This window comes from Neolamprologus multifasciatus, chromosome 1, assembly GCF_963576455.1.
Source record: "Neolamprologus multifasciatus chromosome 1, fNeoMul1.2, whole genome shotgun sequence".
NCBI lineage: Eukaryota > Metazoa > Chordata > Actinopteri > Cichliformes > Cichlidae > Neolamprologus > Neolamprologus multifasciatus.
Window position 1 is genome coordinate 7,035,060 of NC_140439.1, and position 18,546 is coordinate 7,053,605.

Genomic DNA, 18,546 nt, shown 5'->3' on the forward strand with positions numbered 1-18,546 from the left:
CCTTCATCCATTTTAAATGAGCTTTGGCTCAGAGTAGATAGCAATGTTTCTGGATCATGTTTGTGTATGGGTCTTTTGCATGAACGAGCTTTAACTTGCATTTGTGGATGACACGGTGAACTGTGTGACAATGTCTTTTAGTGTTCTTGAGTGCATGCATTTCTATGACAAAATCATGGTTGTTTTTAATGCAATGCCACCTTAGGGTCGCGAGCATCCGGTATTGATTTTAAGTCTCATCCCTCGCACGCAGAGATTTCTCCAGGTTTTTTTTAAATCTTTTGATTAAATTATGTACTGTAGGTGACGAATGAGTCTTCACAACTGATGAACATTGAAGAACAGTCTTCTGAAATAGTTTTTTTATTTTTTATTTATTTAGTTCTTTTTTATACCCAGTCTTGTTCCTCCAGCTGATTTTTGTCCAAATTTTTTCAGATGTGTTGCTGCAATCAAATTCAAAACGAAACATTATTTTTCATGAAATAGTAAAATACATTCTAGTGTGAATAAAATATGGCTTTATGAGATTTGCAAATTATTTTCAGATCACCTTTTTCAGAATTGGTTTTGGAACTTGTGAGTTGTTCACTTTGTGCACAACCTGATGCAACACTGCAGATTACATGTTAGAAGTATTAAAAGCGTATGTGCAATTTTTAATAGAGGTTTCTATCAACCGAGTTGTTTGTCATCTTTTGTTTTTTAATTCTACATGGCTTCCTAATTTTTTTTGTCCACTTGAACTAACCAATGGCATCTGAGAAAGCTCTGGTTGCATGCAGGTAATCATGTGGAGAGCAATAGAAATAAGGGATTTTCTGAAATTCACTGAATAAACACCCTTTGTGACGGCCATGTTCATGAAATCTTTTTTTATTTATACACATTTGCAAACATTGACTGGTGGCTTGTGGACATAAATGGCCTGGACATTTTCTGGCTACATGGGGGGGATTGGCAGACTCGCTGATCGGTTCACAGATTGAAGATCAACTGTCTGATCTGAATGTATCCAGGATTTTGCCTCACAGATCAGAGGGGGTTGTGGCACATTTTGTAAAGCCACAAGAAAATGCTGATGATACCTTATCCTTGGCAGAGAGTTTCTTTATATATTAATAATCCATTTTAAATATCCAGAGGGGCCCAGCACACAAAGCCTCTTCGTCACCACAAATTCAGTGTTACAGCCACTGTCTTCAGGACGGGAGCAGGCACACTCTGACTCCTTTTTTTGTCTGGCCCATTGACATGTAAATGTCCTCCTGCTATAAGGCATCAGCAGAGAGCAGTAGGAGAAAAAAACCCCACTGAATTGAAATGTCAATAGTAATTTTTGGCATGCGAGGGACATCTGAGAGTCAGGGGCTGCCTCCCAGGAGAAATGTAAAAAAGGAAGACAGTGAGGGACGTACTGAGAATGTAGAGGGAGGATGGTGTGTGTGGTGTGTGTGGTGTGTGTGTGTACCGGAGAGAGTGAGAGATGGAGAATTGGAGAGGGATGGAAGATGTAATAGAGGGGGCAGATAAAGTGGAAGTCGAGGTGATGGAGGAGAGGAAGAAGGGGGAGTAATAGTAGTCAGAAGGTGAGCCGTCAGAGGAGAAGCAGAGTGGGAACAGCCGAGGGGGAGGGGGGGGTATGGGTGAGTGGGTGAGGCAGCCGAGCACTGGTCCTCCTTTGGGAATCTCTCCCCATCCTCCTCTTCCTCCACTGATGGACAGCCTGAAATACCGCAGGAGCCACCTCCCGTAATGACTTGATGAATGAGCTTCTCCAACCAAACCCCGCACCCCCATCCCAGTAACACCTTTGCACCTCCTCTCAGCGTTCACATGCCCTCTCTCTCTCTTTCTCTCTCTCTGTCTCCCATTATAATATCACACTAGGATGCAGCAGTGTCTGCATTTACTCTAAAACATATTTACATACAGCCCTCAGTATGAAGTGCTGCACCTGTAATTCTGTCCCCCGGTTTAATTCAGTACTATCTAAGTGATACCATGAGTAAACTAGTGGAGTGAGATTTTATTATTTTCATATGCATATTAGATTGTATTGATACTGAAAGTAATTCAAAGCAAACAGTGTTTACTTTGGTCTGATTTGATTCCTCGGGTGATTCTGCTGCAATAACACTGTGTACTGTGCTGAGCAAAGTCATTAATACTGGATTTTCTAATCAATTGCTCTGGCTAGGTCTTGTTTGTCAAATCAATGTTGTATGTACTTTGATGCTGCTTTTATTTTATCTGGTGTCCCTGTGTGTCCCCTTCTGTTCGTTTCTCCTCACACAAAGCAAAGAGAAAATGTTTCTGAACACCTCTGTTCATCTACTAGTATCATACTATAATGATGTATGCGTTTATGTATGTTCCCTGTCTCCTTGTAAACAAGTGGACCCTATAGGAAACTGTGAGCGCCAATATGTATCATGTATCAGGCATCGTGTATTTCAAACATTTATGTATTTATTTATGCAATGCGTATTACATAAATATATGTGCACTTTTTGACAGGATTAGGTGACGACACCTGATGTTAAGATTTTTAAACTAAAAATTGTGTCACATTTTTAATGATCCACTGCAGGCCTGGCCAAAACTTGCCTGTATGAAACATAATTCTATTTTATTTTATTTATACACCACGAAATCACAACAGCAGTCACCTGAAGGTGCTTTACATTATAAGGTAAAGACCCTACAATAAGACAGAGAAATACCCAACAATCAGACAGCCCCCTATAAGCAAGCACTGGGCGACAGTGGGAAGGAAAAACTCCCTTTTAAGAGGAAGAAACCGCCAGCCTCCAGCAGAACCAGGCTTGGGAAGATAGACAGAATATATATAAATACACTGACATAAAATGAAAATTTGTGATATCTTTAATGTAATGACAATATAAAAAAATTAATCATGATTTTCTTGATAGTTATTGTTGGCCAAGCTAGCACCAAAGCAAAAATAACATTAGTTAAGAACATTAATTCCATTATATAAATATGGAAGCGTGAAACATATAAAAATGGACATCACATCACAAGCAGAAGAGGCCAACCTAAAGTGTAAATGGTTATGAAATGAATATAAAAAAATATTGTCCGTAGCATCTGTCCAATCCATATGTCCATCACAGCATACATTTTATAGCTTTTTGCTCAGTGTCCAAAAATCCTCCCAGTATCAATACAAAAATGTTTGCAACTGGAAAAACACTGAGTTCAAAAGTCAAACATTTACCATTGTCTCTGTCCTTCTCCACAACAAAGGTTACATTTCTAAAGGCCAAAAAACTTTAAAGGTAATTGAAATGAAATGAAACGCTGAGAATCAACTCTAAAACAGTGCAGCATGAGACAAATCCAGGAAACAGCTTATTGATTTCTCCTCTTTAATCTATATTGAAACCACAGGAGGCGGAGGAGGAGAAGCGGGGAGAGAGTTGTAGTCTTGAGAGAACAGATTGCATAGATGCCACAAGAAGTTCCTGACAGTAAATGCTCTTTAGTAAATATCCTGCAGTGTTGCTCAGGTGCTTGGCTATGTTCAGTTATGTTTGTGTATGCTACGTTTAAATAACCTTTTACACTGACTGGCCACTTTATTAGGTACACCATCAGTCTGTTCTTCCACTCATTGATGTGAAATATCCAATCAGCCAATCACATGAAGGCAAATGAATCCATTTAGGCATGCAGACATGGTCAAGATGTTTAAACCAAACTCCAGAATTGCAAATAAAGGTAGAAAGGTGATTTAATGGACTTTAAGCATGGCATAGTTGTACTTGTGTGATGCTATCATGTACCAGACAAGGACCAAAATCTCCAAAGAATGTTTTTAGTTTCTTGTTGAATCTATGCCACAAAGGATTACGACAGTTCTGAAGGCAAAAGGGTCCAACTCAATTAGCTAGCACAGTACTAGCAAGGTGTAGCTAATAAAGCACTTTATTAGCTACACCTTGCTAACTAATAAAGGCTGATGCAACAGAGCAGAAGTTGCATCAGCTTCATTCACGTTCGACATTTCCAACACATTCTCACTCCCAAAGCGTAACATTTTAGGCTAGGTGACAAATTGTCAACATATTACGTTTTCGGCTACCCACCACGTTCCTAAATGACGACCTCGGAAAAATGAGGAAATATGAGAACCGTCTGGACTCAATCTACACATGTGCGCTCTTTTTCTTCAAATCGCTTAGAAACACGCTATTTAACGTCATTAAAGTCCTGGTTAAGGTCACGAATAAGGTTATGGTTAGGGCTAGGGATAAGGTTCGGTTTAGGGCTGGAATACAGGGCTGGAACGTCTATTACCGCGGGAGCGTCATTGCACTGGATTTCAGCCATAACCCGCCGCGTACCATAAGAACGCCGAAGGTCTCCTTTTGCGTTCCACAGGAACGCAGCGGGACGTGACAAAACGTCGGCATGTTACGCCTCGGGAGTGAGAACGGGCTGACATTTCACACAAGGATGCCGTCTAGGACAGAACACAGGATGACCACTCACTCACAGAGAATTCATGCATGCATCTAACTCTGGTAAATGACTACAAAAGTTCAGGGCTGCAGTCTAATGTGTGATTAATGCCTGAATTGTACTTAGCAGGAAATCAATGTAGTTACTTACAATGTTACCAGAAACCCCTCTTAACCCTACACCGTAATCTTCCACAGATCAGACTTGTTGTGGGCTAAATCAACGTGATATGTAGCTTCATTTCTCAGTAGGTGCATGTCAGGTTACATGGAAGGTGATGACAAAGGGTTAATACTAGAGGGGTAAGTCTTGCTTTTCTCTTTTGCTACTGCGTTAGAGTTACAGAAGCTTCTTGGCCAAAGTTATCCAGCTTCTGCCTACAAGAGTTACACAGTAATGGTGGAACTGTAGTGTATGGATAACCCTGCAGTACATCAGCTGGTGTGGGTTCGTGTGAAGAGAACTGGTGCTGGTATGTGTTTTCATAGCACTGTTTTCTTTAGCCTGCTATTGATATGCCAGTTTCATCCATTATCATGCAAGCACAGGGAAGATTGGAAATGTTGCTTGGGATAAAATCAGAAACAGATGATTAAAGGTGAAAAAAAAAAAATTGGAAATGATTTTTTTTCTTAGTTGTTGATGGCAAAAAAAGACACATAGTGAGCCACAGATTCATTATTAGCGGCCTAGAAATAATTATTTTTCATTCCACAATCTGAACAGCAGCAGGTTGCTCCCTTTGAGGCATTTGTCTCATTCCCTTCGAGCAAAAAGAAAACACACACACGCACACACACGGCCCATGGGGTTAGCAATCTAATCCTAAAGGCTGCGACCTGACAGAGGGCAAGGTAATCTCCAGGACAGGCCACTTCAGGGCATTATAACAGAGTGCACTGTGTCTGTATGGAGCAGCTGGTGCTTGGGCAGATTGGGAAAAGACTGAAGATGAGTGTGGAGAAGAGATGAGGGGGAGAAGGGAAAAGAAGAAGAAAATGAGAGCGAGCAAGGAAAATATGCAGTGGAGGGAGTGTTTTAGCGGGAGGGAATTACAAAAATAGATATGAATGAAGAGGAGAGGAGTGGAGGGAAAGTGGAAGAAAAGGTGAACGTGAGAGTGAGCAGGGCTGTGTGAGCGTATGCATGGTGTTATCTCCTGCAGAAGCAGATGTGCTTTATCTGCCAGGAAACAGGAGGCAGCTTCTACAAAAGCCTCTTTTTCACAGGTGAAACCCCCGTCTTTACTTACAAGACTCTTATTGCCAGTTTGGCCTTTTTGAGATTGAACCTGAAACAGAGATTTTGCACACATACATACACACACGTGCACGCATGCACATCAGCTATAAGGCATGCCAGTGAAAGGGACACTCGTCCACCTGACAGACATTGTGTCCACTCTGGTTATATTTGCACACCATCCCTGCAGGCGGGAGCAGCTGAAAGTGGAGATGCATTCTCTGTGATACACGGGTGGAAATTTGTCATTTTAAAGTGTGGGTCAAACGGCCTCTCAGGCTATTGATTGGGTTGTCCTCCTCTATTACCCCTGTGTTATGTATTGCACCCTTTGTCAGAGCTGCGACAGCCACAAACACATTAAAGTCAAGCAGCTTCGATCCGCCATAAAGTGCCACAGCCTACCGGCCGGTGAGCAGCTCTCTGTGGAGATGAGCTACCAATCAAGGACGTGGTTGTAATGTTCTCTGCTCTTTTCTGCTTTCTCGAGTTATGATCCCAAGTCACAGAGGCTTTGGCAGAGAGAGAATCTACTGCTCCCCTGGCTCCACATGGCATCATGGCATCAAGGTCACTCACTGCTCAAGAGAAACCGCCTGCACATGAGAAAGACAACCTGTGTTAGGTGCTGTGTAGAGCATCCAAATACTGGGCAGGAAGGTACCACAACCCTTTAGTCAGAGGGAAAAAGGTTATATGTGATTATGGAAGCAGGTACAGAGCTTATGGTTTCTGGATTTTTCCACTTTTTTCCAAACGTTCCTTTGGAAAAGAAGCAATAAAACACCAAAAACACCTCACTACACATAAAACTGTATTATTGGAAAATTGTGGATAAAGTATCAAAAGTAAAAAGAATTATTCTGCAGAAAAATGTTCCCCATCAATATTATCAGGATTAACATTACTGATATTATGACCTCATTTTAAATACTTTATATTTTGTCATCATATGTTTGCAGTGGCTGTCCTGTGAGGACGCAGACCTACATCTCAACTTTTTTGACATGGTTAGTCGTCAATATCTTTGGGGGGATTAAAAATGTGAATGAAAAATAAATAAATGTGGACTGTTGGCAAAGCAGCTGGTTAAACATATTACATCCCAACATTCTCATAGATGCTAATCTGAACTTTGTCAACTTCCTGGTCTGTTTTATAAGAATAGACATAGAACTGCTGCCCCCTCTAAATCATGGTCTGAGCTGTCCTTAGTAATGTACTAGAGAAGTCATTAACAACTTTTTGTGTACATCACACATGTTGGCTAAGACGGTTAGCAAGAGGAACCTCCTCTCTTACGATGATAAATCGGTGAAGGTTGTTTAACTTGTAACTGCTGATATCAGAGCAGTGAAAGCTGAGCCAGCAACCGCTTCGCACGCTGGTCTGATCAGTTTACCATGAAAGACCAGAGGTTTATCCATAATCTACCAGAAAAAGCTTCCAGCGTCGTAGCTTGCTCAGCTACAGTCATTGTTAGTCTCTGTCTCTGTATTACAAACACTTTGTAAAGTATGAAACAAGCGCATCTTTCAATGGCTGACTACGGCCACAGGATGGCAGTAATATAAAGGCTGGATACACATATTAATTATCATTAATATGCCAGCACTGTCTGAGATGCTTGTCCTGACCATATTCCATAGACTGAATAAAAAGGCTGTGCCATCAATTTGTCTATAGACTAGCGTTTTGGGTTTTTGCAATGCTTCTGTCACCATCCTGGTGACCATCTTGGGATGAGAGGGTGGAATCCTAAGCTATCCAGTTAAACTAAGTAACTATGTCATCGAGGTGCTTTCATATACTGTGTCGCTATATCACATAAAGACAGATGCCTACAATTCAAAAGTAAAACAGAAAATACTGCGTACAAAAACCTACACAATTAACCGCTCAGCGTATTATTTGTCAGGAAATTTCAGTAACAATGCTCCAGAAGGCAACAGCTAACATGGTAGACAGGGCCAATTCGGTGGTGTGAAATAGCTGAGGTGTGCCTAACAGAATGCTAGCAGCTATAGCCACCCACCTGTCACTTAAAACAGACAATCAAAAATATGGATGTTTATGCATAACTTTAGGTCGTAACACTTAATTAATTTACATTAAATGTAAGAAATGTGATTTTTACAACTTTAAGTAATCTATGGATCTTGCGGATCTTCCACTCTAGCTAATGTAAAAACACAATGCCATTAGATCAACCTTCTCATTAATGAGTTTTTAAAAAACACTTGCTCTGAGAATTATTTTCATTGGCAGATGGCTTTCCTCTGGGATTTGAGATAGAACTGTTTTTTACAGCCCCATATGATAAAATTAATCTATTTAGAATTATTTTAAACATGTTTCTCATGTCACAAAAAAACTCTGACAGAAGAATAATGGAGGGTCTTACAGTGACATGTCAGGGTGAAATGAAAAACCCAATTCACCGCAATTGAATAAGCACAGGGATGCCATAAAGACAGAAGACAATCCAAATGAACTTGTATGCTGTGAAATTACCTGTGTTGATGAGAAAGATGTAAATAATTTACAGAATGGCAATGGTGTGCTGCTTTTGTAGCTGGGAGCAGATGGGCACGGCAGCAGAGTTCACATGAGCAGATTAAGCGCAACTTGAACACTGTCCAGCGAAGACTGTTGCCAACCCTTCACTCAGATCCCTTAGCTCAAAATTCCTTTATCTCACACAAGGCGTTTAAAACCCTTGAGCTAAGCTCACCTCATTTGTCAGCTCGCTGCGCTGCAGCTAATTTACATATCCACCAAAATGTGTTTTTATTAAAGCAGATGAGCCAGCAATGTGACAACAATCCCATGTTGTGAAGTGGTTTTAATAAAGGTTACCTGTGAAGTTCATCTCTGACTGCTTCATGTGCTAATGGGAATCATTACTATGCTGAGAGAGTTCATGTCCTCTGGGCTTAATATGAGCAGTTTATCAACACGTACATGTAACAATTGTCAGATTTTTTAAAAGGGTGAAATTTACTTTAAAATTCTGTCTGGCACTGTCAGTTTGTTGTCTGGTAGATCATTTGGAAGCTGTTTCGCTTACACTGGTACCTTCATTTCCAAGAATGTCCTTTAATAATTATTTAAATTGACTGGAGCTGATTGGATTCATTAGGTGATTCTGGACATCTAATTAGGCTGCCTCCTGGTGAGGTTTTTCCAGGCAAGCCGGGCTGAAAGAAGACCTAGGGCAGACTCAGGATTTGCTGAAAAGATGATTTCAATTATCTGGGTTGGAATGGGAAAATGTTGCTGGGGAAAAGGACATCTAGGATATCCTTCTTATCCTATTGCAATCACCACCCAAATACAATGCTCAAAAAATGAAAGGAACACTTTGAAAACACATCAAATCTCAATGGGAAAAAATCATGCTGAATGTCTATACTAATATGGGCTGAGTAATGTGTTAGAAATAAAAGGATACTACATCATTCAGTGGAAATGAAAATTATCAACTTACAGAGGGCTGAGTTTAAAGACAACCTTATAAATTTATTTTTATTTTGAATTTAGGTCAGGTGAGCACGAGGACCAGTCAGTAGTATCAATTTCCTTATTCTCCAGGAGCTGCCTGCATACTCTCACCACATGAGACCAGGCATTGTTGTGCACCAGGAGAAACTCGAGATCCACTGCACCAGTGGGCTCTGACAATGTGTCCAAGGGTTTCATCCCAATACCCAACGGGATATGAAAGGTGCTTCTCCAGACCCTTTCACCCTGAGCACGCGTGACACATGCTCAGGGTGAACCTACTCTCATCTCTGAAAAGCAAAGGGTGCCATGGGTGGACCTGCTAGTTCTCTTATCCTATGGCAAATGCCATTCGGGCTCCACGGTGGCAGGCAGTGAGCACAGGTCCCAGAGAGGCCTCAGGCCATCCTCATGAAATCTGTTTCTGATTGCTTGGTCAGAGACATTCACACCAGTGGTGTGCTGGAGGTCATTTGTAAGGCTCTAGTGGTGCTCATCCTGTTCCTCCTTGCACAAAGAATCACATACCCTCCTGCTGAAGGATTAAAGAGTAACTGCCTGTCTCCTGGAGTCTCTTCTGTTCTTCGGACTGTGCTGGGAGACACAGCAAACCTTATGGAAATGACACGTACTAATGTGCCGTGCAGGAGGAGTTGGACTGCCTGTGCAACTTCTGTAATTTTTTTGAGCACTGCAAATGTGAAAAAGAATTGAAAACTCTTCCTTTCTTGTAGTGTTTACATAAGAGTAGGAAGCCTGGAGTGCTGAGCAGAATTGCATTTTGGACAGAATGTTTTTTCAACCTAAGGGATCAATGATTCTGAACATTGGGCTACGCTTTCACTCCAGCCTCATCCCTGCCTGACCCCACTGTCGTGTCAAAGAGCATCCCAGTCTGTGAACGTCCTGTTCAGCCAGCGCAGGGCTTGTTACATAAATCATGACCAGAGACGACACGGCAGTCCGAACTCTGCTGAATCAGCAGCCGCTTCTACTTCTGCTGCTGCTCCGAATGAACCAGGGCCCACAGCGTCTGCTGAAGACAGCCGGACTGAGCTGCCCCCCACCCCCACCCCTGAGAAGAGCACTTGATCACCAAAGTAACCTTTTGCATGAGTGCACTCAATCTGCCACTCACCAGAGAGCCACTGCAGACTTGGGGCAGACAGCGGGCATTAGGTGGGATTATCGCCCCCGCTGCCCTTTGTTGTTTGGATGTCCCCCTCTGCCCAGTTCACCCTCCCCTCCTCAGAAATCCCCACCATCCCCCTGACCACACCCCCATACCAATCCTGCTCTGGCACTGCTACAGACAGTTCAATGGCAAGCCGAAAGCAGGAAAAAAAAACTCTTAGTAGCCCTCTTTCTGTGCAACACGCAAACACGCTCTCAGACAAATGAAACCAAACACAAACACACACTGTGGATGTACAAGCTACTTTGGGAGCTTTCTCTTTTTAATGAAGGACATAATGGAGTGAATCCAGGGTAAAAACCATCATTGCTCATCGATTCCCTTTATTTTATCAAAACTGGGTGAGATGACGAGAAAAAGACGGACGGGTTTTCAACAGAAGGAAAAGATAGTGAGTCTGCATGTCTAGCTAAAACTTAATAGAAACCTTATAGTTGTTGTTGCAAAGCAGATTTTTTTAGCAGGCAGACTGGCCTGCTGTAGTCAGAATATTAAAGACATTGAAATCATTGCAGACCCTTCATTTTCACACCGGACTTTATGAGCGAGTCGATTACTCGAATCTACAAACATCGTTGTCAAGATTCACAGCCAAATCTGTTTAATGTTGCTTTCACCATTGTGGCAGAAATAACAGGTGCACAATCAAATTAGCTGTTTGCTGGCAGGAGGCCAACCTGCCTGCAAAAATATCCTGGAAATCTGAGCTGTTTGAGCTAATCTCTGTTTCCAGAGACGAACGTGTACGGCAACATCATTAGTGGAGAGAAAAGTAAAGAACTTCAAGACGGATTCGCAAATTTTCTTATGTCTTCTCACAGATGGCGTGGCGATCGCCGTGTAGCTTTCAGAATGCAAACATTTGGAAAGAAGTGAAAATACAACTAATGAACTAGACAAACAAGCTCAGGTCTGTTTAGCAGCTGCTCTTGGGCTTCAGTCGCGTCACGTGATCTTCGTTGGCAGATGGAGTCTAACGTGAACAAGACGCTCTTCAGATGCTCGCAAAAAATTCTCTACAATTCATGACAACTGAGCAAACAATATTAATATCCTCGTAAAGAGCAATATTGGTGAAAGTTCTACAAAGCCCTGCTTTGTATGACTTTTAAGGTCAAGCTAAGCCAGAGTTCAGTCTAAAGAATACAGGTACATGCACTGTGAATTTTCCAAACTCTCCTCACATCTGTGTTCCTGCCTTGCTTAAACCAATCAGATTTTTCCACAATCTCTTAATCTGAGACAGGCATTTGACTGTTTTTAAAATTGTCTACCTCATATACCCCCAAGAGTCCATTGATCTCATCCATACCAGACCGGCCACCTCACTCCTGTGGGCCATCTCGTCCCCTCCAGTGCTGTGACCGATCACTGTAGTGTCATCTGCGAACTTCAGTATGATGTTGTCTTTGTTGGAGGCGACACAGTCGTGTAAATATTTTATTTGTCCTTCTGTACAAGCCCATATTTACGTTGCACGGTGTCTTTCATTTTACCTTTTATTTGCATTTCATAGGTTTTAGTGGGTCCCCTTAGTTGTGTTTTGGTGAGGCAACGCTAAAGATCAAGAACCCATTAAACAAGATCACAGCATGTACTTTTATTTGTCGTTGCATATGAACCTCTGCGTATTTGCTAGCATTTGTATTATTTAACGCTGATTCGGTCCCCAAACTCTGAGGGCAAAAACAAATGGCAAAACAAAGCTCACGCAGGCCCTGACTGAATCTCGGCGGGCAGCCTCAGTGTCTTTCATTCACTGTCATTCTTAAGTGTCTCTGTATTTTAGCTTCATTTATGAGTTCCAGCCTTGTAAATGCCCCACTCCACGCAGACACAACTGCGCGTCGTCAAACTGGTTTACATCTGCGTGTGTCTGTAAGTCTTTTAAAACAGTCTTTCCCACTCTCTCCTGCTTGCTATCAGTATTAACATGCAACATGCTAAAAAAAAAAAAAAAAAAGAAGAAAAAAAAAGGTCACACAGGGTTTTAGTTAAAGACCTTTGTTCTTTTGGTCAGCAGTGTATGAGGCCGACCTTTGACCCCTAACGCCTTTGGGCCTCGAGTTCAAATGCAGACCGTAACCTTGCCATTGAACTCCCAAATAGGGGAATGGCAGTGAGGAGGAGGATCAGCATGACAGGAACATCCTACAATATCTACTGCTTCTGGGGCTTTTTTCCCCCCTCGTGTTTTTTGGACTCGGAGAGTCAGACTCAGTCCGATCATTTGGATATAATGGTCTTGATTTTTTTTTCTCTTTTGACAGGATAGCCGGGAATAAAGTGGAGTTGCTTTGTTGCAGAGAAGAAGACTTCTCCAGCACAGTCAGTATTCTTTTTAGTGTCTGACATTTAAATGAAAATCTCCTGCTTTTAATGGCTGCAAAACATTTTTCAGACTATTCTGTTCAATTTATTTCAGGTGTCTCTTGTAAAACAGGTCACTTGTTATATTTATCTATGAATTCCTTCCCATCTGCTTCAGTCTACGGAGCCCTACATTTCCCAGAATCCCCTGAGAAGGACTGGGTATTGGTTACTCTCATCAGAGGCAATGAAAAGACACATTCATAAACACTTACACAGCAAGGTACTTTTATTCTTATGTTTTTTATTCTTTCCCGCAAACCAAATTCATAATAGACAGCACAGTCATGATGCAACTTCCTGTCTGACCTTGGTCATTAAGCATTTGCTACAGTCTTCCTGAAAAGGTTTCCTGACATTTATTGTATGTATTCTTAGACAAATAATCATCTAATATGGCCTTTATAAATTATTACATTTAAATTATAAAGCATGCTAACCACACCTCTGACGAAGGTTGTATCCCATGGTTATGATTACATACTTACAAATGTCATTGGGCTTTTAAATGGAGTCTTCTTACATATAGAGGAAAACAAAGAAGTTCTAGCTTTACTTTTTCCCTGTCTTTTGTCATTTTTATTTTTAAATTTTTTTAATCATGTTACTCCCTGTAAAAGTTGCTGTCTGAAATTAGCAATCACCCAGTGTTATCTGTGCCACTGTAATGATGTTATTAGATCAAGGACGAGACAGTAAGAGTTTGGCCTAGTTTCAGAACCTGCCAAGCCTACATCTTATTATGGGAATTATCTGAGTCAGCAACACAGGCATCAGAAAAAATTCATTGACAGGAACAGGAAGGAGACTTCTTTAACCTAAATTCGACCGACAAAATAATTAAACCTCAAGTGCCACCCTCTTGTAACCTTAATGACAGAGCCCAATGCACTCTTTTTTAGTTTTGTGAAACAGCAATAAAAAGCAAGACAGTTGGTAGGGCTGGGAAACTGCAAACAAGATGCAAAAATCAAACTTTGTTTCAATTTAGTTTTAGAGTTACAGTGCATTTGTCTCTTTTCTGGGGCAAAGAACAGCCTCACTCTGAACTGTATGCAACAGAAACATCTTTTATGTATTAGTGAATGTGTTTTGGCAAACTCTCCAAATCTTATTAGTAGCAACCAACACAGTTAACCATTTTGGATTAATCACTCACAAAAGATTCTGTTTTTATTTAAATATGCACAGTAAATTTTGCATCATCCGTTTCTTCCCAGCTCATCGTAATGCAGTGGATGTGTTGTGTTGCTCACGCCCTACCTATTTTCAAGTTCCTTGATGATCTTCTAAATTAATATTTTTCATACCGACCTATATCTGTTATAAAGTAATCGTAGCAATTGCATTACTTTTTGTTCTTCCCAGGGTTGAGGAGACGCCAGTGCTGATGGTGCGTGCTGTAGCGGGCTAGATTCGAGCAGCGATCCCCCATCAAAAGTAATAAATCAGTATATATTAGCTGTTGGTCCTCGTTCAGACTAAAATAAAAAACATCCTCTTGCTTAAAGGAATCCTGTCTTCTAGACTCCTCGTTATTGCTGAATTAGTTTGAATTCAGCTTACTAATTGCATAACCAAGCTTATTTAACACTGCGAGTCTGTCAGGGCAGTTTGGGCCAACGTTGACATTTGAAATCAATTAGTTGATACACGGTGGCATTGCACAGTATTAGATGTTGCTCAAAGTGATGCAGAAAAACATGAAGTTTTAAATTGCTGACACATTTGCTGCTGCTATGGGGCTCCATCTGGATGCTTCAAATATCTCCCTTCATTTACAGCCAATGGCTGTTTTTAGCTGCTATTCTCAAGTGGGTTCCCTTTAGGATAAGATGAGTAAGGATAAAGTTTATTGACTCATTTCAGAGACGGAGATATGCATAGAGTAAAATTATCCTGATTTCCCAGTGTTCAGTTTATCTCTGATTATCATATTGTTCAAGATAAAGCATTTACATCACAGCACTTCTTTTGTTTTATGAAACGGCCAGCAGAGAGTACAACAATCGCAGCAGACTCAGACGTGGCGTTCAGTCCCACACGCCACCGCTCACTTTATTACCGTAATTAACTTCTACCAGTCGGGGTCTTCTCACTTCCATATCTGCGAGTGTCTCTGGAGAGCAGCTCTCACTGAAAACACGGCAGGGTTCTCAGCATATTACTCACTTATTCATTCTCAGTGCGACTGCGCTGAGATGCGTTGTGGGGATTAAATGTGTTTTCAGGTAATCGTGATAGTTCTTGAATACTTGCAAATCCTTTTAATGTTTGTCTCATAAGAGTTGACTCTCACTGAACTAATTCAAAGCGTCAGAGTCACAGAGATTTATCGCTAACTCTCCTGCCCCCCTTAGCTTTACCGAGCATTGTTCAGGGTACTTTTCATTACATTAAAAAGAGTTAAAGCCAGAGCTGTGATTCAGGCAAGGGCTTGCATTTTTCAGCAAGACAATCTCAAAATTAAAACTACACTTCTTACATTAGCATGGCTCTGCACAGCAGGAGTCTGGCCTGCTTGCAATCCAGCGCTGTCATCCACCGAAATGTTTTGACTTACTCTGAAATAAAAATATGACAAAAGCAGGCACTGAAATTTGCTCTCAAGCTCCACTAGTGAAATACTAAGATTTCAAAACTACAGTGAGTTACCAAAGACTTAAAGACTCGTGTGGAAAGATGAGGTAGTTTGACAAAATAAAAAAGGGAAACACAATCATGTCCTATTCTCAGAAACATTCCCTTTGGATACACGGAGAACAGGTAGTGGTAAATGGGCTGATTCTTATAAAGTGCTTTTCTACTCTACCGGCAATTCACAACATTCACCCATTCATGCAGATGCAGCAGCCACGAATCAAACCACCAATCTTATGCTTAATAGGTCACCTGTGCTACCTCCTGAGCTACAGCCTTCCCCTTTGTACTACTTCCAATTAAACACGGGTTTCATCTGATTTTCAAATCAATGAGTGTTTTTTTTATATATATATTTCAGGGAGTTTCCCAGCTTTTTGGAACCGTAGTTGTGTGTTATATGTTTGTGATAGACTAATGAAACAGTAAAGAAGTTCCTTTAGCAAAGCAGCCTTAAACAAAAACATCTGTTAGTAGCAAGGTGGCTGTAGTGCATTGTTGATATGAAACTGAAGCCAATCTTTAACTCTGATGAGCTGATTTTCCCATGACAATGAAAACTGAACAAAATCAAACAATCAGTTTGATTGCTGATATAGAAAGCCCTATCCCAAATCAAGGCTTCCTTAAATATATCAGCGAATGTATAACCAGAATTTCTGCTGCTCAGCCCCTGAAAAATTTGATTTTGTTGACGTTGCATTTTAACATTTTGAGTGATATTCAAACAATTTAAATATCCACAATAGAAACAGAAGAAGTAAGAAGTAGAAAGAAATAAAAGAAGCAAAAGCACCATGTGCTGCAAACTATTATCACTGTAAGAGTCCAATAAACAAAACACTTACAAGCTTTTACTCTTTTTAATTTTAGTTTTTCACAAGCTGCCGAAACAATAAAAATACCCCAAATTCCATAAAGAGTTTTGGGAGCAAAGTGCTCTCATTCAACGGTCCTCTGCTGCTCATTCACCGGTTAGTAACACATCCTCTACAAGTTTTCATTGGAATGCCCTGTTTCCTTAATCGCTCGGTCCTTAATGACCCCACTGCGCCCTCACTGAACAATGAGTTTACACCAAAGATAAAGCACTATATAGCTGTTCCTTTTCATTAAGCATATACAATACTGTGCAAAAGTCTTGAGCCAACCCTCAGTTCTTCATATTTTGCTGCCAAGGAACCAGAAAAGTGTGTTTTCTTGTTTTTGCTGTTTTTGTTAATTCGCAACATTGTCCTATGAATCATTCAAACATATGTGTCTACACACAACAGAAAACTTGGCAAAGCACCAATTTTAAGTTGTATATTTAGACCCTTTTTTACTAGCAGCCTGTCACAAAAATACATAATTTGTTCCCATTTCTTTAGCTGAATCTATGAAAAAAGCCAAATGTAACACAGTTTGACAGACAAATGAGTATTTTTTTTTTCAACAATTAGGTGATTCCCAAAGAGTTACTAACTAAAAATTTGCTGCAGGGTGCAGTGTGTCTATAAAAATTTTGAGGAAACGGAGGACATAAGAAAAACTGGCCGGCCTAAAAACAAAACTACCTACAGCAGGTAAACAGTATCTGAAAGTCCTAAAGAAACAGAGAAAATAAATCCAGCCGAAACCTGACCAGTTGATACTGGTCAGGTTTCTGCTGTGAGAGATGCATCTGGTCCTTCAGCTGATCCACCTACTGTTCTCTGCAGCCTCATCAGAAATGGTCTCAGAGGAAACGTGGCTGTCAAGAAGTCATTCTTAAGAAAAAGAAGCAGGGAGAAAAGTTGAGGTTTGGCAAATTACACATGAATTTTAAAATTCTGGTTCAAATCGTCATCAGTATATACGTTAGGGGTGAGAAACTAAAGTGAGTGTCTTGAGCCATCAGTAAAGCACAGTGGGGGCTCTGTAGTCTCTAAAGGGTATCACTGGTAACAGCTTCATTTTTCAGCATAACAATGATCCCAAACTAATCCCAATATTATTGAAGCGGTCTGTTAGCTTAACAGAGGATAGAAAAAATGGAAGCCAACTTTCAAAGAAGAGCTTTGAAGCCTAGGGAAATTTCTTGCATGCTTAAAGAAAGCTTCAGGTTTGTCAGAATGTTTTCAAGTTTGTTTCCGCCTTATATACTGTATTTCATTTATTGCACACATAAACAGTTTGTGTTCAAATTTAACAAATGTATTGTAATTATAAAATTAAAAGGAATGTGTTTATGAAAAATTAACAGTAACATTTTATGGTTGCCCATTTCACTTCTTGGCATGCACACTAAATAAGTAGGTAGGCAAAAGAACAGCAGGCATGGACTGTAGGCCTCTTGCTGATCAGAGTAAACATCTACAGTGGCATCAAAAAGTATTTGCACCGATCTTGGTATTTTAGTTACTTTTTATCCCACAGAGCCAGAGGTGGGTTTGGTGAGGTTTTTTTCCCCTTAATAAGTGAAATTACTATTTCAACATGGCATTTTATATTTTATCATGTAGCTTTGACTAATATTAAAATTTGTTTGATGATCTGAAACACATAATTGCAAATGCAAAAAACTAAGAAATTGGGAAGGGGGCAAATATTTTTCCACAGCACTGTACTTGTCAGCTCTAGGTATGAACATGGTGTTCCTTTGTGTTCAGAGCACCCTCCAGTGACTAATAAACGATGGGCAGGCCAATCACCTACACGTATAATAACAAAGCGGTCCCATCTTGCTTTAATGCAGACGTTCCCAAAGTGTGGGGCCCGCCCCCTAGGGGGGGCGCAGAGCCATTGCAGGGGGGGCGCGGCATGAAAAGGGAAAAAAAAAAACAAACAACAACGCTTGGACACTGCTAGCACGGGCGCCCACGCAAACGCAAAGCAGGAGATGAAGCATAGCTGAATATGTTTCCAAACCAACTTCATTCTAAGCCAAAGACTAGAAAATATGGTGAAGCATATCTTCCCTTTGGTTTCACCTGCACAAGTGCCGAGGTAGGTCTCCCTGCAGGATTGGTTTTCCCTTCGTTGGGAGCAGCGCTGGGCTGTTTAAATCAGGGACAAACAGTATCCCACATTCTTGATTTGTAGTTCACAAACACTTGTTGTAATGACTGTAGTTAGTCATTACA